General features: G+C 49.6%; 1 long non-coding RNA gene across 2 annotated transcripts; it reads left to right on the top strand.

Annotated features, from left to right (window-relative positions):
- Window positions 1–9,165: 9,165 nt before the first annotated feature.
- LOC120704865 lies at window positions 9,166–11,193 on the top strand. 2 transcript variants are annotated; one of them, XR_005687715.1, is made up of 5 exons: window positions 9,166–9,398; window positions 9,551–9,656; window positions 9,974–10,084; window positions 10,202–10,801; window positions 10,874–11,193. It is a non-coding gene; the product is annotated as an uncharacterized LOC120704865 (long non-coding RNA). The 2 variants fall into 2 exon arrangements; XR_005687714.1 differs by having other exon boundaries at window positions 9,171–9,398; window positions 9,974–10,801.
- Window positions 11,194–12,183: the final 990 nt, after the last annotated feature.

Here is a 12,183-nt window from a genome sequence, read left to right as displayed (position 1 = left end):
ACAACTCCTTCGACTACTACCGCCACCGCGGCCGCGACGAGGGAGGCTCCAACAAGGAGCGTCGGCGCCACAAGCACCGCAGTCATGACCGGGGAGGACGCTTCGACAAGGAGTCGCTCAAGAAGCGCTTTCAGTACAAGGCCAAGAAGCGGGAGAAGGCCTTCCTGGCACAGCTCAGCGACCTCGACAAGAGCTCCGACACCGACCGCTCTTCTTCACCGACCTCCGACGATGACGACAAGAAGAAGAAGAAGCGGGACAAGGAAGCCACTGGCTTCATCGGCCTTTGCTTGGCGGCCGGTCGGCGCAAGAGCTTCTGCACCATGGCGGGCGAAGCCGATGGTGCTCGTGCGTCTTTGGGTGGACATGCTACACCGACGCAATCCGTCTCTTCTCCTGGATCCGAGAGCGATTCAGAGGTAAACTCCACGATCGACCTGCTAGATACAGAGGTTAGGGAGTTGTACGCCGCTCTCGACAATCAGAAGAGGCTGCTTAAGGAAGCAGCTAGAGAGCGTAGAAAGCTTAGGGCTGAGCTGGCTTGTGCTAGGGAGAAATCTAGTGAGGATGAGTGCGCTGGCTACATATCTCACATGAATGATCTTGTTGCTCTCCGTGCCAAGCATGATGAGAACGTCGCGAACTTAGATTTTGCTAAGACTTCGCTTTCTGACGTGTCTCACGAGCTAGCCAAGGCCAAGCATGAGCTTGAACTTGTCAAGGACGCTCCCATTGTTAGTGATGTGCTTGAATGCGATGAGTGTCCTATCTTCAAGTCTGATCTAACTTCTTTGCAGTCCAAGTTTGCTACTGTTGTTTGTGAACTAGAGGAGCTTAGATCTAGGCCTGCTTTGCTTGGCGCTTGTAAGCTTTGTCCCACGCTTACGTTGGAGCTAGAGGAGAAGAACGCTTTGATCAAGTCTTTTGGAAAGACTAAGGTCGTAGAGTCTAGCCCACCTATTGACTGCTCTGTTTGCCCTGGTTTGATTGCTGATTTAGATAGTCTTACGGTAGAGAAAGCCAACTTAGAGAATGAGAATACATATCTTAGGGCGATTCTGAGTTGGGTTTCTAGCAGTGAGCCGCAGTTGGGCATGATGATTAAGCAGTTCAAGCGTGGTGATGGGTTTGGGTTGGTTACACATACACGAAGTCAGACTTTGACAGGTTGTATGGTAAGATTGGCAAGGCTGCTGGGAACACTGCTAGCACGAGCACGCAGCCTTCACTTGTTGACCCCGTGGATGGTGTGCTGAAAGAACCACAAAAAGCACCTCCACAGAAGCAGGTTTGGGTTCCAAAGCCCAATGAGCTGAGGAATCCCCTCGACACGCTCCCTGCTGCCATAGCCCAGGTTGCCCAGAAGAAGAGGGCTGCTCCTCCCCATCCGCAGGCTAGGCCTCCACCTCCCAAGCGTGAGGTGAGGTACCACGGCGAGTTCTGTGACAGGGAAGGTCACCTGGTGGAGTTTTGCTTCAGGAGGAAGCGGGCTGTGAGGAGAGAGCAGGAGAGACGGAACGCGGACATGTACTCTGCTCGGGTGCATGGTCCTTCTCAGCGTGGTGATAGGCGAGATGCTAGGGCGCGCCGTGTAGGTGGAGGTCAGGGAGACGGTGGTGGTTACCGTGCTCCACCGGGTGGTCGCTTTGCCGGTCGTGCTCCTGGTCGTTTTCAGTACGGCTATGGACCACGAGACCAAGGCTTTGGAAGAGGTTTTGAGGCTCCACGCTTTCCTCGCGGTGGTGTTCGTCAGTCACGCGGTAGACGGGATGGGGGATACGCTTTGTCTGGTTTTGCTAACCCTTCTGTAGAGTAAATGGCTCGACACTGGTTTGCTTCTCACTTTGCTAACCCTAGTGTTGAGACATTTGCTCACCCTTTGTCTCACTACTGATGTGCAGGTCGGAGGCTTGGAGAACAGGTGGATCATGGACTCCGGTTGTTCGCGCCACATGACCGGAAATGACAAATGGTTCTCTAGCCTCACCCCGATGCGCTCAAAGGAGTACATTGTGTTCGGGGATAATGGAAGAGGAAAGGTACGTGGACTTGGCGCTGTTCGAGTTTCTGATCGCTTTACCCTGAGAGAAGTTGCTTTGGTTTCGAATCTTGGCTTTAATTTACTCTCTGTTTCGCAACTTCTTGATGAGGGGTTTGAGGTTCGCTTCAAGGAGGGTTGCTCGCGTGTTTTGGATTCCAAAGGAGATTTGGTTTGTCGGATTACACCTCGCGATCGAGTTTTCTTGGTTGACTTCTCTGGAACTCCTCTTGGCCCTTCTCGTTGCTTGTTGGCTGGTCCTTCTTCTGATTTGTGGAAGTGGCATAGGAGACTTGGACATTTGAGCTTTGACTTGTTGTCGAGACTGAGCTCACTTGGCCTGATCCGAGGATTGCCCAAATTGAAGTTTGAAAAGGACCTTGTTTGCCATCCGTGTCGCCACGGGAAGATGATTGCCACTTCACATCCACCTGTTAATCAAGTGATGACCTCTCACCCTGGAGAGTTGCTACACATGGACACTGTCGGTCCTTCTCGGGTGATGTCTGTTGGTGGGAAGTGGTACGTTCTTGTGATTGTGGACGACTTTTCTCGCTATTCTTGGGTCTTTTTCATGAGAACCAAGGATGAGGCCTTCTAGTTTGTTCGAGACTTGATCTTGAGGTTGAAAAATGAGTTACCCCAGGCCATGAGAGAGATCCGTAGTGACAATGGCACAGAATTCAAAAATGCTCGTTTTGACGCCTTTTGCAGTGATCAAGGGCTCGAACACCAGTATTCTTCTCCCTACACTCCACAGCAGAATGGAGTTGTAGAGCGGAAGAATCGGACGCTGGTTGAGATGGCGAGGACGATGCTCGATGAGCATAGGACTCCTCGCAAATACTGGGCTGAGGCGGTTAACACCGCTTGTTACGTGTCCAACCGCATTTTCTTGTGTGCTTTCATGCACAGGACTTCTTATGAGTTGCGGTTTGGACGCCAGCCTCGTGTTGACCATCTCAGAGTTTTCGGTTGCCAGTGTTTTGTGCTGAAAGAAGGAAATCTTGATAAGTTTGAGACTCGCTCGTCTGACGGTGTCTTTCTCGGTTATGCTTCTCACTCTAGAGCGTACGTGTGTTGATTATTGATACTAACATCGTCAGAGAGACTTGTGAAGTCACTTTCGACGAGAGTGCACCGTGCAATTCTTCTGTCTTTGAAGTTGCAGGAGATGATGAGCTCGGCACCTCCATCTTTGAAGATGAGGAGGAAGAAGCTGCGGAGGGCGCGGCTGAGGCTACCACGCGTGCTGTGGACCCAGTTGCTTCCGCCACGAGCTCGGACGATGATGACGGCCCCGATCCGACTACGTCTACTTCACGGGGGCTGTTCGAGGAGGTGACTCAGGCTTCACCAGCTGCACCTGAGGAGACACCAGCTTTGGTTGAGGAGGAGGCGACTTCGACACGGGAAGCAGCGCGACACATTCAGCGTCGCCATCCACCTCAACAGATGCTAGGCGATCTCAACGAGCGAGTCACCAGGTCCAAGGTAACAAGTATCGCTGGCTTTGCTCATTCAGCGTTTGTTGCCTCTTTTGAGCCCAAACATATTGGACACGCTCTTTCTGATTCTAATTGGGTCAATGCCATGCATGAGGAACTTGAAAATTTTGAGAGAAACCAAGTTTGGGTTTTAGTCGAGCCTCCACCTGCTTGTAATCCCATCGGAACGAAGTTGGTTTTCAAAAACAAGCAGGGTGAGGATGGTTTGGTTGTTCGGAACAAGGCTCGTCATGTTGCCCAGGGGTTTTGCCAAAAAGAGGGTATTGATTTTGAGGAAACTTTTACCCCTGTTGCTCGTTTGGAAGCTATTCGAATCTTTCTTGCATTTGCTGCTTCCAAGGGTTTTAAGGTTTTCCAAATGGATATGAAATCTGCCTTCTTGAATAGTTTTATCGAAGAAGAAGTTTATGTGAAGCAACCCCCTGGTTTCGAAAATCCCAAGTTTCCAAACCGTTTTTATAAACTTCAGAAAGCTCTTTACGGTTTGAAACAGACACCTAGAGCTTGGTATGATAGATTGAAAACCTTTTTGCTGGCTCAGGGCTTTAAAATGGGATGTGTTGATAAAACTTTGTTCCTCATGCGGTCTGGCAATGACTTTCTATTAGTTCAGATATACGTGGATGATATTATCTTTGGTGGCTCTTCTCACACTCTTGTCTCCAAGTTTTCTGAGCAGATGTCCAGGGAGTTCGAGATGAGAATGATGGGTGAGCTGCAGTTCTTCCTCGGGCTGCAGATCAAGCAAACTCCTCAGGGCACCTTCGTCCATCAAGCCAAGTACACCAGGGACTTGATGCGGAAGTTCGACATGAGCGACTTGTCTCCTCAGCCGACTCCGATCAGCAATTCGACGGCACTTGATGAGGACTTGGACGGCGAGGCGGTGGACCAGAAGGAGTACAGGAGCATGATCGGTTCTCTCCTGTACCTGACGGTGACGCGGTATCAGGCTTCGCAGCGCACCTCCCACAGGCAGGTGGTGAAACGCATCTTCAGGTATCTGAAATTCACCCCTGAATTTGGTCTTTGGTATTCTACGGATTCTTCTCTGGTTTTGGTGGGATTTTCTGATGCCGACTTCGGTGGGTGTCGGTTGGATCGCAAGTCGACATCCGGCACTTGTCAATTTCTCGGTACATCTTTGGTGTCTTGGTCCTCTCGCAAGCAGGCTAGCATAGCGCTTTCTTCCACAGAAGCTGAGTATGTTGCCACTGCTAGCTGCTGCTCCCAGATACTTTGGATGAAACAAATCTTGCAGGATTATGGCTTGAGTTTCGGTAGTGTTCCCATCTTTGTAGACAACATGTCAGCCATTAGCATTGCAAAGAACCCTGTCCTACACTCCAGAACCAAATACATAGATATCCGGTTCCATTTCCTGCGAGATAACCATGAGAGAGGCCACATAGACTTGGTCCATGTCCCTTTAGAGAGGCAAACCGCAGATATTCTCACCAAACCGCTTGAGCAGGACACCTTTGCTCGCTTGCGAGGGGAGCTTGGGGTTTGTTACCCCTTTTGATTGCTGACTTTTCTTTGGTTAGCTTTGTAGATTTTATTTGCTTATCTTTGTTTTCTAGGTTTGGTAGTTGCATTGTGCATATGCATTGTACATGTTTGCATTTTGCATTGTCTCACTTGCACTAGCATTCTTGTATACATTGCTATGATCTTCTAGTGCCTGCTAGTGTGAGTTGATAAATTTGATCATGTATAGCTGGCTCCATTGTGTATATGACATCATCTGAGTTAAGCTATTTTGATTTGAAAATCTGAAAACATGATCACCCTGTCTTGGCTACTAGCATGTTAGGGCGTGTTGATGTGCTTTGCTATCTTATTCATGCTAGTGTAGCCTTTCGTTCAGCAATTCATATTTGAAATGATCTAAATCTGATAAAATTGCTTGAACTGTTCTGGAAATGGATTGAAAAGACCCAGGTGGGATTGCTTGTCGCACTGATCGAGCTTTCGGGACGGCTCACTTTGCACTTGTGAGAACCCGAGTAAGGCTGTGCATGACTGAAACGAGTGTCTTAAGCTTCTGATTGTCTTTGGCGTAGGCTTGGCCTCGTTACTAAGTAAAGCATGACAAGCTTTCAACCCCTGGTATTAAGAATTGCTTGCTATAAATTTGATTGAAAAATGAATGTTGGCAACTTGTTTTGGCTGGTTTGGCTCACCTGTATGAGTTTGAGTAGCACTGCTTTCCATTCCCTACTTGTTAGTGCTAGATCATGGGTGATGCTTTTACTTCTCCTAAACTGAACTTGCCTAGCTCTAGACTGATTTGATATACCCTGTTGAGCTAGATGCATGTCTTGTTTATGGATGCACACGTGCTTGTGACTAGATGTTGTTCATATCATTGTATCCCTGAATGCTTTCACTTACACCTCCTGCATTGCATTCATGGCATAGCATCTGTTCAGGGGGAGTTTCAGCTTCAGGGGGAGCTTTAAGTCTTTTTAGGCTTGATGTGTGCATGTGCCAACAAGGGGGAGAATTTTGGGAGAAATGGTCGAACAAGGGGGAGACTTGTTTGATTTTTGAAAAACTTATTGTGCACAGGGCTTTGAGAGTGCATCATTTTGGGAGAGTTGCACTTGTGAGAGGGAAAAGCTTTGCTTGGGGAGTTTCTGCTTTGGTTTTGGCTCCTGGTTTCCTCGTTTTCCCTCTGCTTCTTGCATGACTGCGTCGAGCGTTACCTCTGTCTTTGAGGAGTCATGTTTTGGCTTTTGATCGATTGCGTCGAGCCTTTGCCCTTGTCTTAGGGGATCGATCTTTGCTTGAGTAAGTGACTGTTCTTGTCTTTCTGAGCTTTTCTTCACTTGCTTGAGTTCTTCTCTTTCGTGCTTCTTTGTTCTTCTCTGGTTTCACTTCTCCTGGTTAGTTTGTGGTGTGTTGACAATGCACTCATTAGGGGGGAGATTGAGGAATGTGAGTACTCTACCCTGCCTGTGATGAGTGAATTGTCAACCGTACGGTGTGATCGTGCGCTTGGTCTTTGGATTGCAGGTACACGGGCGTCGAGTGTCGGCGGGGAGCTTCCGTGGAGGTGCTGTGGCCGATGGACCGTGTGGTGGACAGCGGTGAAGGGCAGCCGGGACAGGAGCTTGGACCGGGCAGCAGCTGTGGCGTCCACTCCTGGATCGAGGGCGCAAGCGGCGACGGAAGGCGAGTTTCTTGGTTTGCGCCACAAAACCAAGGAGGCGGACGGTGGTTAAAGACGCCAAGTCGTGGAGGCACGGGCGTCGGTCTCGGGACTGACGGAGGCGACGGGAGTCGGGCGGCGTCTAGGGCCGTCAGGAGGCCGAGGCGGGAACGGCGTCTAGGGCCACGGCGTGGAGGCGGGAATCTTCCCGCGCGTGAGGTTTTGGCGGTTTTCACAAAACCGGCCACCTACCCGGGTTTCGCGGACCCTCCAAAACCGCGGACCGAATCTTCGTTGACATGGCGGCATCGCAGCAAAGACTTCGAGTCGAAGAAAGAAGCTCCGCCGTCGATCGAAGCTGTACAGCAGGGTGCTGCTGACCCGACCGGTCTGACCGGTCCCCTGGACTGGTCTGACCGGTCTGGCCGCAGCAGCCGAGTATAAATACCCCCACCAGCCCGTGGCTGGTTGAGTCTTTTGTTTTCTCTGGGTTTTTCCTTCTTCCTGCCCCTGTTCTAGGTTAGGGCCAAGGACTCCAATGCAAAGAGAGTTTAGATTATAGCTATTCTCTTCAATCTAGTGGGTGGATGATGGGCGGATGGCTCTAGCTGTTGTATAGGTGAATTCCTCTGAAAATTAATGGATAAAATTTGTTTGTGATTCACTTGTGTGTGCTGAGCATCTCGTCCTCCTCTTCTCTCTTGCGTTTTGGGTTCAATTCTTCTCTTTTGGTGTGTTTCTTGTTTGGAGGAGACCAACCCTTGAATTCATGGTTTGATGGACTCTTTGTGACGATTCTAATCCTTCTAACCAAGTGCTAAACCTACTGGAATCAGAGAGTTCTCACGAATTGGCGATTTTGTGTTCTTGAGAAAACCCCAATCCTCTTTGATCTTTCCTCGATTTCTCTTGATCCGTGAATCTTTTGGGTGAGATCTTTTGGGGGTATGTTCACGGAGTAGTAACGAAGCTTTCCACCAAGTTTGGTTGGATTTGGACTTTGTTTACTCGAGATTCGTGGTTTGAAGGTTTGTTTGCGGGTTTTCTGGACGAGACCGGTCAGACCGGTGGGAGAGACCGGTCAGTCTGAATTTGAACTGTCCGACCGGTCAGACCGGTCTGTGTGTGCTGGGCTGCGATTTGTGAAGTTTCTCTCGCCTTTGCTTCCGCGCTGCGAACTATGTCTTTTGCTTCGAGATAGCTTGTCTATAGCTATTCTCGCTAACCTAGGTTCGAGGGCTTGCGGTGATTTTGGGACATAGGCTGACGTTTCAGATTTCGAAAGAAATTTTGATCGGCTCCCATTCACCCCCCTCTGGTCGCCAGTTTCGGTCCCTCACAGCACGCTGCGGAATCGGCTGCGCAAGAAGCTGACGGCTTTGCTTGCTACCGCCTGCTGCGCCTCCTGCAGTGATCTGCCGCTCTGGGTGAAGGACCAGCGCTGGTCGTAGACAGTCACGTCCACGAACATAGCACGGATGTCAGGTTGTTCCTGCGACAACGATCTTTTCAGGTAGCACGGCGCCCGGCTCGCTCCGAGGCTGCTCATCACTTCCCACAGCAGCAGCGTCTCTCCCCACTCCGTTGCCGGTGGCGGCGGCAGGGCCTCTCTGTGCAGAAGGCGCTGCACCGTGACGCATCGCCACGGCCCCATCGGACGCTGGGGCTGGTACCTACGGAAGCAGTCGGTGCGCACGTCGTAGGATTGGAGCAGCGGCGGCGGGCTTGGTCCCCCATCGCCAAGGACGATGACCCTTGTGTTAGTCTCGTCGTCGACGTAGCAGATCTGGCCCTCCCTGATCTTGCTGACTCCATCCGTGATGGCGAAAGCTCCGCAGCATGCGGCGCCGACGAAGAGTGCGTGCCCGTCGAAACTCTTGACCGGCGCCGGCGGCGGAGGGGTGGTCCTCCCGTAGCTGTGCTCGGACAGTTGAGAGACTTTGAATCCAACTGTGTGGTACCCGCCACCGGGGACACGGTTCGTCCCGAAGCTCCTGCAAACCATGAGTAGCCTCCCATGGCAGGCAACCAGGTAATACTTGTTATGAACGGAGAACCGAGCGACCTGATCGCGGTGAAACAGCGCCCAGGCACGCATCTTGTCGAGCTCCTCGTCCTCGAAGACGTAGGCTTGCTCTTGTCCGTCGACGGCATGCAGCTTCCCCTGGAAGATGGCAATGTCCTCGAGGTAGAAAGTCTTGGTGATGCGCCACCAGGGGCGGGAGATCTCTCTCCGCCTGAGGCGGCAGACGCAGACACTGCCGCGCCGAAGATCGTTGCAGAACTCGAAATCTGCAACGGCGGCGACGGTGCAATCCTCCGAGTCAGGCGCCGCCGACAGGACGATCTTGCTGATCGCCCCCTCGGTCCACGCCGGCAGCGGGATCCTCGTCCCCTTGCCGCTGGGTAACCATACCCGCTACTAACGGTTAGGATATGGATGTACCCATTTCAAGCGGGTAGGGGATGGATATACCCATTGATTAAGAGGGTACGGGTAGGGTAGTATCGCAGTTACCCGTTCCTCCCCGTGAACAAATCCAGATTCGCAACCCCTGCCGCCGCCGTCGCCGTCGCCATGGGCGAGTCGTGAGGGATCTCCTGCTGCTGTCGAGGGCGGAGCCGAGTCGTGAGGCTTCTCCCGCTGCTGTCGAGGTCGGAGCCGACGCTGGCGCCGAATCCTAAATTGCGGACAGTACAGACTTCTCCTCATCTTCTTTCTCTTGTTTTGTTTGCTTTCGCTTCCTTTCCCCAATGAATCCTGGTTCGATTCTTCATCTTCCACTTCCTTTCCCTAATGAATCCTGGTTCGATTCTTCATCTTATGGTTTGATTTTGCCATTTTAGTCATCGATCTGTGCGGCGACACAGGGCCGCAACCCATCCAACTCCGCCTAGAGGTCAGTCAACGGACTCTGCAGAGCGGCTCTTGTGCTTCTTGTCCCGTTACTAGGTATGAGAAAATTCCTCCCCCCCTTCCGATTCTCTTGCTACTTAGCTTTTACACTTTTCTTGCATAATACCGGCAGGGAGTAGACCAGCAAATGCTAATATGCTTGGATATCTGTTTGTTTAATTAGATGGTTCTCTCAGATATGATGTTTTTGTTTAGAGTAAAATATTTAGACATAATCTTATATTCTACCTTATTTGTTTGTTGAATATGATTATTAGACATAATCTCAGATATGATTATTTTCCTGCACATACAAACTGAAGATTTGGTTGTCGGACACATAAGTAATGGACCTTGTGATTTCTTTCCAATAGCTTAATGGAAACTCATGGGATGGGCTCTCATGGGGCTGTTGGAAGCTCTGATGGAACACTAGAGAGGGAAAATAGCTCACTTAACATATACTCTGAAGGGATCTGTCCGAAGTAAGACTTCTTTTTCACACAAAACTGCCTTTTTTATGCAATCACTTATATATCAGTTCCTAGCATATAGTGGTTTTCCTATACACCACTGATTAAGTCTTTGTATTACTTGTTTAGTTTGATACAACCAAATTTAGAGGAAGCTGTTAGTGCAGAAAGTTTGCATGCTAATAGAAAACTGAGGTCGAGTGTTTGGAAAGAGTTTGAGCTAACTATGCTAGATGATGGTACTTATAAAGCAATATGCAAGCACTGTAAGAAAGATTTTGTTGCTAGTAATAGAGCTGGGACAAGCCACTTGAAGTACCACATTGGAGTCTGTCCTAAGATTCAGTTATCAAAGAGAAGAAAGTATGGTAGTCCAAAGTTGGATATTCCTACCACACGGGTGAGCATATTGGGAAAGAAATCATCAGCAGGCTATATCCTTGCAATCTAGATAGAAAAATATTTTCGTTTACACTAGACAATTGTAGTGTGAACAATGTTGTGGTTCGAGATGTGAAGAAATTTCTGTTGTCAAAGAAAGCATTGCATTTGCATGGAAATCTCTTTCATATTCGGTGCGCTGCTCATGTGCTGAATTTAATTGTCCAAGATGGTTTGAGTGTCATTTCTTCAGCTATAGGGAATATTCGAGAAACTGTCAAGTATGTAAATGGATCCACATCAAGAAAAGGAAAAAAAATTATGATTGGCTTAAGGGTTGCAAACCAGGTGCATATTTGTACTAAAAACTATTCTTGTTACTTATATATAAGTTTCCTAATACTTTTTTATTTCAAACAGCCGAGCCTAGGGGTGTTGAAGTTGACATACCTACTTGCTGATGGTGTGGAGCAGAGTACAAACGTTATTTTTTCTGTTATCATGTACTCTACTAATGGGATCAAAGGATTGGCCAATGCTCATATAAAGATTGTTGTACATCTCCAGATGTCCGGTTTTACATCTACCAGTGTTCCCAGCGATCTTAGTCTGTTGTTATCGATCCCTATGAAGGTGTATATTGACATGAGTGTCTTTGTAATATTTCCTGATTATTTTATTATATAAGATCATTGTATTATCAGAATTTGTTAGTAATCAGTCTCTAGTGTTAGTGATAATGGCTCCAGTAATCTAGACAAGTGACTTAGGTAGTTATGTTCTAAATTCACAATGTGATCTATACATATAACTTAGATTGTCTCTAATATTTTCTGGTTATTTAATTATCTGAGATTACTATTATACTGCAATATAAGAATGAAGCAATCAATCTCTAGTGTTAGGGATCAGAATTTGTTAACTGCACTGATCAACTTCACTTCACGGCTTGAATGTAGCTGACTAGTCTAGTTTGTTTACTCATATCATGTGCTGCTGCTGCCTATGCTGCTGCTGCGACGCATGACATACATGTGGTCTGTGCCATTGGGGAAATAACGTATTATAAATCTCATTTACCCGTTACCCATAAATCGTTTGTTCCATGAATGGGGTCATCTTCTTCCCCAACCTCCGGCACTCTCTCTCTTTCTCTGTGTAGCGGCCAAATCCGGCGGCCGCGGCTCCTCCTCTCTCTTCGGAGGCTGCGGCTCATCCTCTCCCTCTCTAGCGGCCGCGCGGGCTGTCCAGAGGCGCGCTCCGGCGGCCGTTGTGGCCCGCCAGCGGCGAGCTCCAGCAGCGCAGCACCACCCTAAATAGTGCTTTAACAGATGTGCGGGCCTCTGTCTGGACAGGCCGCGCAGCCGCTGGAGCAGTAGGAGGCACGAACGGGTGGGCGGGCGGAGGTGACGGCAAGGGAGCAACGAGCGATGGGGAAGGAGCAGGAGGAGGCACGGGCGGGTGGCCGGGCGGCGATGACGGCAAGGGAGCGATGAGCAGCAGGGAAGGAGCAGGAGGAGGCGTGGGCGGGTGGCCGAGCGGTGGTGACAGCAAGGGAGCCGTACGAGGCTGCTGCGGGCCTGCGGCTGCGCGAGTGGGGATGAGAGGGTGGCACAGCTGAACGGAGGACCTTTATACGAAGCGATTGAGTGGTGTTGTTAGGGTTTGAAGGTATCGGACAGGTATCCCACGAGTATCCGATTTATTTTTATTATTTGAAAATATCTAAA

Source organism: Panicum virgatum, chromosome 4K, assembly GCF_016808335.1.
Source record: "Panicum virgatum strain AP13 chromosome 4K, P.virgatum_v5, whole genome shotgun sequence".
Taxonomy (NCBI): Eukaryota; Viridiplantae; Streptophyta; class Magnoliopsida; order Poales; family Poaceae; genus Panicum; species Panicum virgatum.
This window is presented reverse-complemented; position numbering and strand designations above follow the sequence as displayed.